Consider the following 7,118-nt stretch of genomic DNA (forward strand, 5'->3'; position numbering starts at 1 on the left):
TTATAGAAGGATCTTCTGTCAGTAATTTGGTAACCTTGCCAAATTTTGAAACCCTGTTTTTGGCGAAATTTTGTCGGTAATAAGCTAAAATCTGTCGATATGTTTTCGACCAAAAAAAGTTGGTAAAAAATTACTGACAAATCTTTTACCGACAGAAATTTTGTCAATAAATTCATCGATAATATAAAATCTGTCTATAAAGGTAAAGAAATTTGTTGGTAAATTTATCTTTTTAAACTTTTTTTCTAATAGTGTAAGTTAGTGATAATTATTTGGCTGATTCAAAAAAATAATATAAAATGTTTATTATTATAATTTTTTCTTTAATAAAATCTTTATTAAAATATATATCTCTTCAATTTTCTATCCAAACACAATTACTTTTTATAGTAAAAAGTATACAAAACTAAGGCACACTCTTCAATTATTAATAACAAAATATTAATGTTATCTTACCAAAATATTTTAATTGTGTCTGTTTTTGAAAAATTCTCCAAGTTTCTGTTCATTGATTATAATAATAAATATACATATATTTTAATGATCGTGTCACTGATTTAAAAATACTATTCTTACTTCTAACTGAATAATAAATTAGAAAAGTTATACATTCATGTAATTTTTTCATCCAAACTATTCAAGTAACTTCAATCAGATGCGCCTCCCCAACTCCCTTACGTGTTTGTTATACACGCGCTTCATATAACGTAAACCTTGTTCTTCTTCTTTTTCTTCCTCTTCTACAATCTAATAAAATTTGTCGTTCTCCTCTGTTCGCGTTTTTCTTCTCTGCTCGCATTCTTCATTATTGATCTGCATTGAATTCAACGTAATAAACTCCGTCATTCTTCTTCTTCGGTTTCTTCTTTGATCTACACTTCTGAATGGAAACAATAAATGACTCAACTTCAAATCAGTTGAATGAGGTTATTACGTTGAGACAGCTAGGAAATAATTGCAATATGCTATCACAATAATCTTAAACACTGAACAAAGTAAAAGGAGGCCATTGAATTGAACAACATTCATTTGGTGAATCAAAATCACAAAGGCTACCGAACCGAACAATGTTCATGTGGTGAATAAATAGTGATCAACTTTCAATCAACAAGAATAATATTTCTCCTCCTCTTCCTCCTCATCCTTCTTCTTTCAAATTCGCGCACGTAGGTTCTTCTTCAACGCCAACATTTTGCTTGGTCCTCCTCCTCCTCCTCATCCTCCTCCTCCTCCTTTCGTTATAATCATCACCAACAACACCAACATTTTGCTCGGTTAAGTGGAGTCCCTCATTTTGATTCACTTGATTGTTAATGTATTCAGTTGAGTCTTTGTGCATGTAGAAATATTTTTCTTACTGATTGAATATTTATCACGTTTTATTCAGCACATGATTGGTGTTCGGTTCAGTGGTGTTGGTCATTTTGGTTCACCTGATTGTTATGTGTTCAATTAACTTCTTTTGCATGGAAAAATGTTATTCTTGATGATTGAATGTTTATGACATTTTATTCAGCACATGAATATTGCTCGGTTCAGTGGAGTTGCTCATTTTGATTTATTTGATTGTTAGTGTATTCAATTGAGTCCTTGTGCATGTAGAAATATTTTTCTTGATGATTAAATATTTATGACGTTTTATTCAACACATGAATGATGTTCGGTTCAGTGAAATTGACCATTTTAGTTTATTTCTGTTATGCACAATTTAAAACTCTTCCTCTGCACCTTCTACTGCTTTTTCACCAGGGAGAGAAAGAGGAAAAGCCAAAAAAAATACTTGGATAAGGAGAAAACACGTAAAGAAGATAAGGAGAAAACACGTGAAGAAGAATGAACGCAAAAAAGAAGGAGGAGAATGAGGAGGAGGAGGAAGGCGAATCTCTGTTGCTGTTTTTGTTCGTTTCTGGTCGTTTCTTGCCAAATCTTCTTGCGATTCTTCTCCAGTAGTGATTTTCGTAGAGAACGTGACTGAAGTTTGAGTGATTTTGAGAGAGATTCGAAGAGAAAGAGCGGTTTCGTATTGAGAAAGAAGTAATGTTTTTTCATAATGAGCACGGAGTAGCAAATGGTTTTCAAGTGCGTATTTTCACTCGTCATTAATGTGCGGTGACTCTATTTAGATTTGGGCAAACTTAATTACATGATTACATGAATGTGTAGCGCGCTCGATAATAAATAATGTATAAACCTTTTTAAAATAAAACATTTTAACTTCTCTTTCTTAAAGCATTAAATTACATAAGTAATTACCAAAAAGGCAATTTGTTTACCCATTTGGACGTTTGAATGAAATAAGTCATTATAATGGTAATTGTAATTTAAAATTTTTCTACTAATCATCAGTGGTTATCCTATAAGGCTATAACGTTTCTTTAAAAGAGGATTATTTCATTAGTAGAAATTCTACGTTCTTTAAAAGCTAAATTAATAGTTTCTATTGCTCACAAACTCATAAATTTTAGAGAAAATTTCACTCTCCTCCCCTACGAGATATTAAAATGACACTTTCCTTTTCTCTATTTTATAAATGTACATTCTCCTCTCTTTTAACCTTTAAAAAATCTTCTTTTTAATCCATTTTAATTTTTTTTGTGTTAACTAATATTAACTCTATCCATTTTTTAAAAAAAATAAAATTATTTTTTAAAAAAATACTCATTAATAAAAAATTTATTTTTTATCATTAAATTTTGTTTACCAAAATACCTTTTAATAAATTATTTTTTTACGGATTAAATTGTATTTTTACCAAAATACTTTTAAAAAAATAATAATTAAATTATTTTTTTTAAGATACCTTCCATTCAATAATTTTATATTATTAAATTATAATTTTACCAAAATTTTTATTAACAATTATTTTTATATTTTATTATTAATTTTTTGGTATCAATATTTATTATTTTAATATTAAATAAAAAATCTTATCACGGTTAATATGTATAATAATTAATATATATTGATATTAAAAAATAATCTTACTAAAATTTATTATTTAATATTAAAATAATATATATAGAGACCGAACAATTAATAGTAAAATATAAAAAAATTGTTAACAAAAATTTTGGTAAAATTATAATTTAATAATTAAAAAATTATTGAAGAGTATTTTAAAAATATATATAATTATTAATTTTTTAGAAAAATATAATTTAATCAATAAAAGAATAATTTATTAATGGATATTTTAGTAAGCAAAATTTAATGATAAAAAATAAAATTTTTTTTACTGGATATTTTTTTTAAAAAGAATTTATTTTTTCTTAAAAAATGGATAAAGTTAACATTAGTTAACACAAAAAGTTTAAAATAGATTAAAGAGGAGTTTTTTAAAAGTTAGAAGGGAGGAGAATGTATATTTATAAAACAGAGGGAGGGAAGTGTCATTTTAGCATCTCGCAGAAGAGGGGAGTGGAATTTTCTTTAAATTTTATAACCTTTTTAGCTTGTTTGTGTGTTTAGAAAAAAAAAAAAATTAAAAATGCAATTGGTACGTGTTTTAAAAATTTATAGTATAAAGAATTTAAGTATTATTTATTAGTTATTATTTTATATTTTTAAAATGTTAAATTTAATTTTATGTATTTTAATTTATTTATGTAGTAGATTTATATTGGTGGACTTAAAATTTGTTATTTTAACCTAATAAAACATTATAAATAATTCCTAAACTATCATATGTCTTATATGTCTTATTCAGTTATTCCCAACATTAAATTCATCAATAATATGATGCTCATTAAAAAATGTAATTGTATGTCATACCCTTATTTTTGATATATTATTGTGCTTGATATGAATATCTTACTTTAATGGAATTCTTGAAGTTATAATTGTTTTGTCATCCTCAAAAGGAGAAGATTAAGAAATCTTAAAAAGTATATCTTTCAAATAGTTATCTCAAAATCTATTTTAACAAATTTAAAACTATCTTGCGATCAACTTGATTGTACTAACATATTTATCTGTTGTATATAAGTCCAAAGACTTAAAAAGCTTTGAAATTGTTTTCATTTCAGATCGAAAGAAAATTTCTCCACGATTTAACCCAGCATTTTTGTGCATTCTTTCTCAACTCAGAAGGCGGTTGCAGTATTATTGCTCGACGTAGAATGAAAAGCCATGGGGGCGACTATAGTAAAGGGAAAGAGAAAGAGAGCACGTGCATCATGTTTTGCATCTGTCCAGTGTCCACCTTCTCGTCGTCTCTTCTCGGCACTTGTCTACCAGCGCCTCTGTTCCACTGTTGTGTCTTTGCCCAGCCGTCACTTATGCTTCTACTGGCATGGACATGTTAGGATTTCGATGGAGATTAAGGGTGGAGAGAAAATCCATGAGAGAGAGATTTGTTACTGTCTGTTTTAACTAGAAGCAACAACATTGTGCATAATTGCATATATGGAGAAAAAGTATATACATGAGAGTGAGTGAAAGGGGGGAGAGAAAAGTAATTTTAATAGAAAAGTAAATGATCTTGCCTCGTAATAGATCGGCTTCAACTTATCTGGTGATGACCGAGCTATAATCTCGAAGGCTGAACGTCCAACGCTTGAGTCCGAGTTTTTTCTTTTCGTCGTTGCACGAGAACATGAACAATGAAGAGGGGAAGGAGTGTACTGCAAAGGCACTCCAAAGCTTAAGTCAATATATTGTCTTATTCGAAATTCCTAAAGAAAAATACTTTATCTTGCTTTATATGATGAATTCTTCGTCCGTTACAATCTCGGCATTAATCGTCGGTTTCTGAAATGATTGATATTGTAACCGACTTGATTATACCGTTTGAACAGGAGTATTAATATGACCGAGTTATGGCTCATGAAGAGCCGAGCTCATAACGGGCGACAGTTATAGCTCTTAGTGATAACGGCTATAATACCGAGTTATAGCTCGTATTGAAGGCGGACATATCATAGCCCCCAAGCTTGACCTGAGGAGAGTTTTTTAATGAAGCAGGTTGAGCTTTTTGATGAGTTATAACTCGGTCAGGTAGGTTATTAAGTGAGACCCCAGTTCAACGTACTTCATTAAAAAATAATTGTTTGTGTGACGTGGTGGGTCACGTGCTCCTTTTTACTAAGGAGCAGTTTGATCATTTTGAAGCTTTGATTTGTGGTTGTATTCTTATTCCTTGGTTTAATGGTTCAGTTTCTTGCTTGGTATCATTTGCCGTTTGGTTTTTTGCTTTCTTTGGGAACAGAATGAGTAAGAGAGGTATGTATGTTTTATCCTTCTGTTTCTAATTTTACTTCTTCCTTCTTTCCCTTCTTTCTTTTGCTTGCTGTTTTTTCTCTTAATGGGTTTCGAAAAAGAGAAAAAGGATAAGATTGACTGGTCTTATGACTAGATTAGCGATGATGTAAAATTTCGAGTGTCGTTATTTGTTGATGAAGCTGCTGTGAAGGAGGTGAATGTGTCGCAAGTTTTAAGGGTTGGTTCTGGTTTTCAAGTTGAGTTGTTACCATGTAGTAGTGATGACAGGGTTTTTCATCGTGGACAGGGATTCGAGTTTTTCTACATGCATAGTTGTGTCCTAGAAGAACTGAGAGTAAAGTTGCCATTCACTGAGTTTGAGTGTCAGGTATTGAAACAGTTGAACTGTGCTCCATCTCAGCTTCACCCAAATGGTTGGGCTTTCCTTCGCTCGTTTGAGATTCTGATGGAATATATTGAAGAGACGCCATCAGTGGAGTTGTTCTTTTCTCTATTTCAAGCAAAGGGGGGGGGGGTATGGAAAGGTGGTTGGATTAATTTTAACAGTACGCCTGGATTTGGTATTTTCAAGTTGTATAAATCCTCTTTCAAGGATTTTAAGGAAATGTATCTTAAGGTTAGAAATCTGGAAAAGGATTTCCCTTTTTATGTTGATGAAAACTTGGCGGAGAGGTTCCCTTTGTGGTGGTATTCGGAACCTCAAAACATACTCGACCCCGAGGTTATATCTCCGAGGAATGTTTGTTTAATTGAATTTTTGGTTGAAAATATTGGTCGTAAGGATTTGATATCTATGTATGAGATACTCAAGTAGGAAGAAGACAAAGATGCGGTGGTAGAGTACTTGGGTGAGTTTAGGATTGTGTTTTGTTTATCTATTATTTTCCAACTGGTTTATGATAGACTGTGTTTTTGGTTTTTGTAGGTGGTAAATATCTTGGTGTTTCAGCTGCATCCTTGAGATCTCGATTTAAGAGTAAAAATTTAGAGAAAGAAATATCTTCCTCAAACCGTGAAAAAGTGGCTGGGGCTGGAGAAGTTAGTCAGCCCCCTCGTGGGCGTAAGAAGGTAATTCTAAGGAAGAAGAAATCTGATGTGGTGGAGCTGTCTGAGGATTCTAGTGGGAAGGAGCATGGGGTCCCTTTCGAAGAGATACAAGCTTTTATGGGTAACCAGAAAAAACTTTATGAAATTTCTGAACCAAGCGAGGGTTTATCTGTGTGGGGAAAGGAATATCCCTATATGGCTGTGGTGGACGAGTATTGCCAATCCTCGGCCGATGTATCTCTTGCGAATGAGGTTGGGGAAATGGTGATTGGACAATATATGCATGTATTATTCGAGCTGGTTTGCACTGCTTTTGTATTGTTGTAGTGAAATATTTTTTATGTATAAGCTGTAGTTTATGATTGTTTCTAGGTTATTGGTTTACGTCTGGCCAGTCTTGGGCGTAGCCAAGAGTTGAAGCATAAGAAAGCTTCAGTAGAAAGAGAAGATGTTTCTCTGTTGAAAGAAGAGCTGAGGAAAAGCAAAGCTAGTGCTGTCAAGCTACAAAGTAGGTTGACTAATACTGAGAGACTGTTGAAGGAGACAAAAGATAATTATGCTAAGGATGTGGAAGATTTGAAGAAAAAGGAAGGAGATTTGGCGAGCATGGAATCTCGGCTGATTGAGGTTACTGCTCAGCTTAAAGAAATGGAAAAGAAGAAGAGTGATGAAATTTTGGACTCTTTTGTCGAGGGGTTTGAAAGAGCATGCTTACAGGTGAAGTTCTTAGTTCCGGAGGCTGATCTATTTGAGATGGATCCTGGAAAAATTGTTCGCAATGGAAAAATGGTTGAGGATGATGGTGTCGCCGAAGATGAGGCTGAGAATGTTTTGTATGTATTTCTGATATT

Source organism: Arachis stenosperma, chromosome 9 (genome assembly GCF_014773155.1).
Source record: "Arachis stenosperma cultivar V10309 chromosome 9, arast.V10309.gnm1.PFL2, whole genome shotgun sequence".
Taxonomy (NCBI): Eukaryota; Viridiplantae; Streptophyta; class Magnoliopsida; order Fabales; family Fabaceae; genus Arachis; species Arachis stenosperma.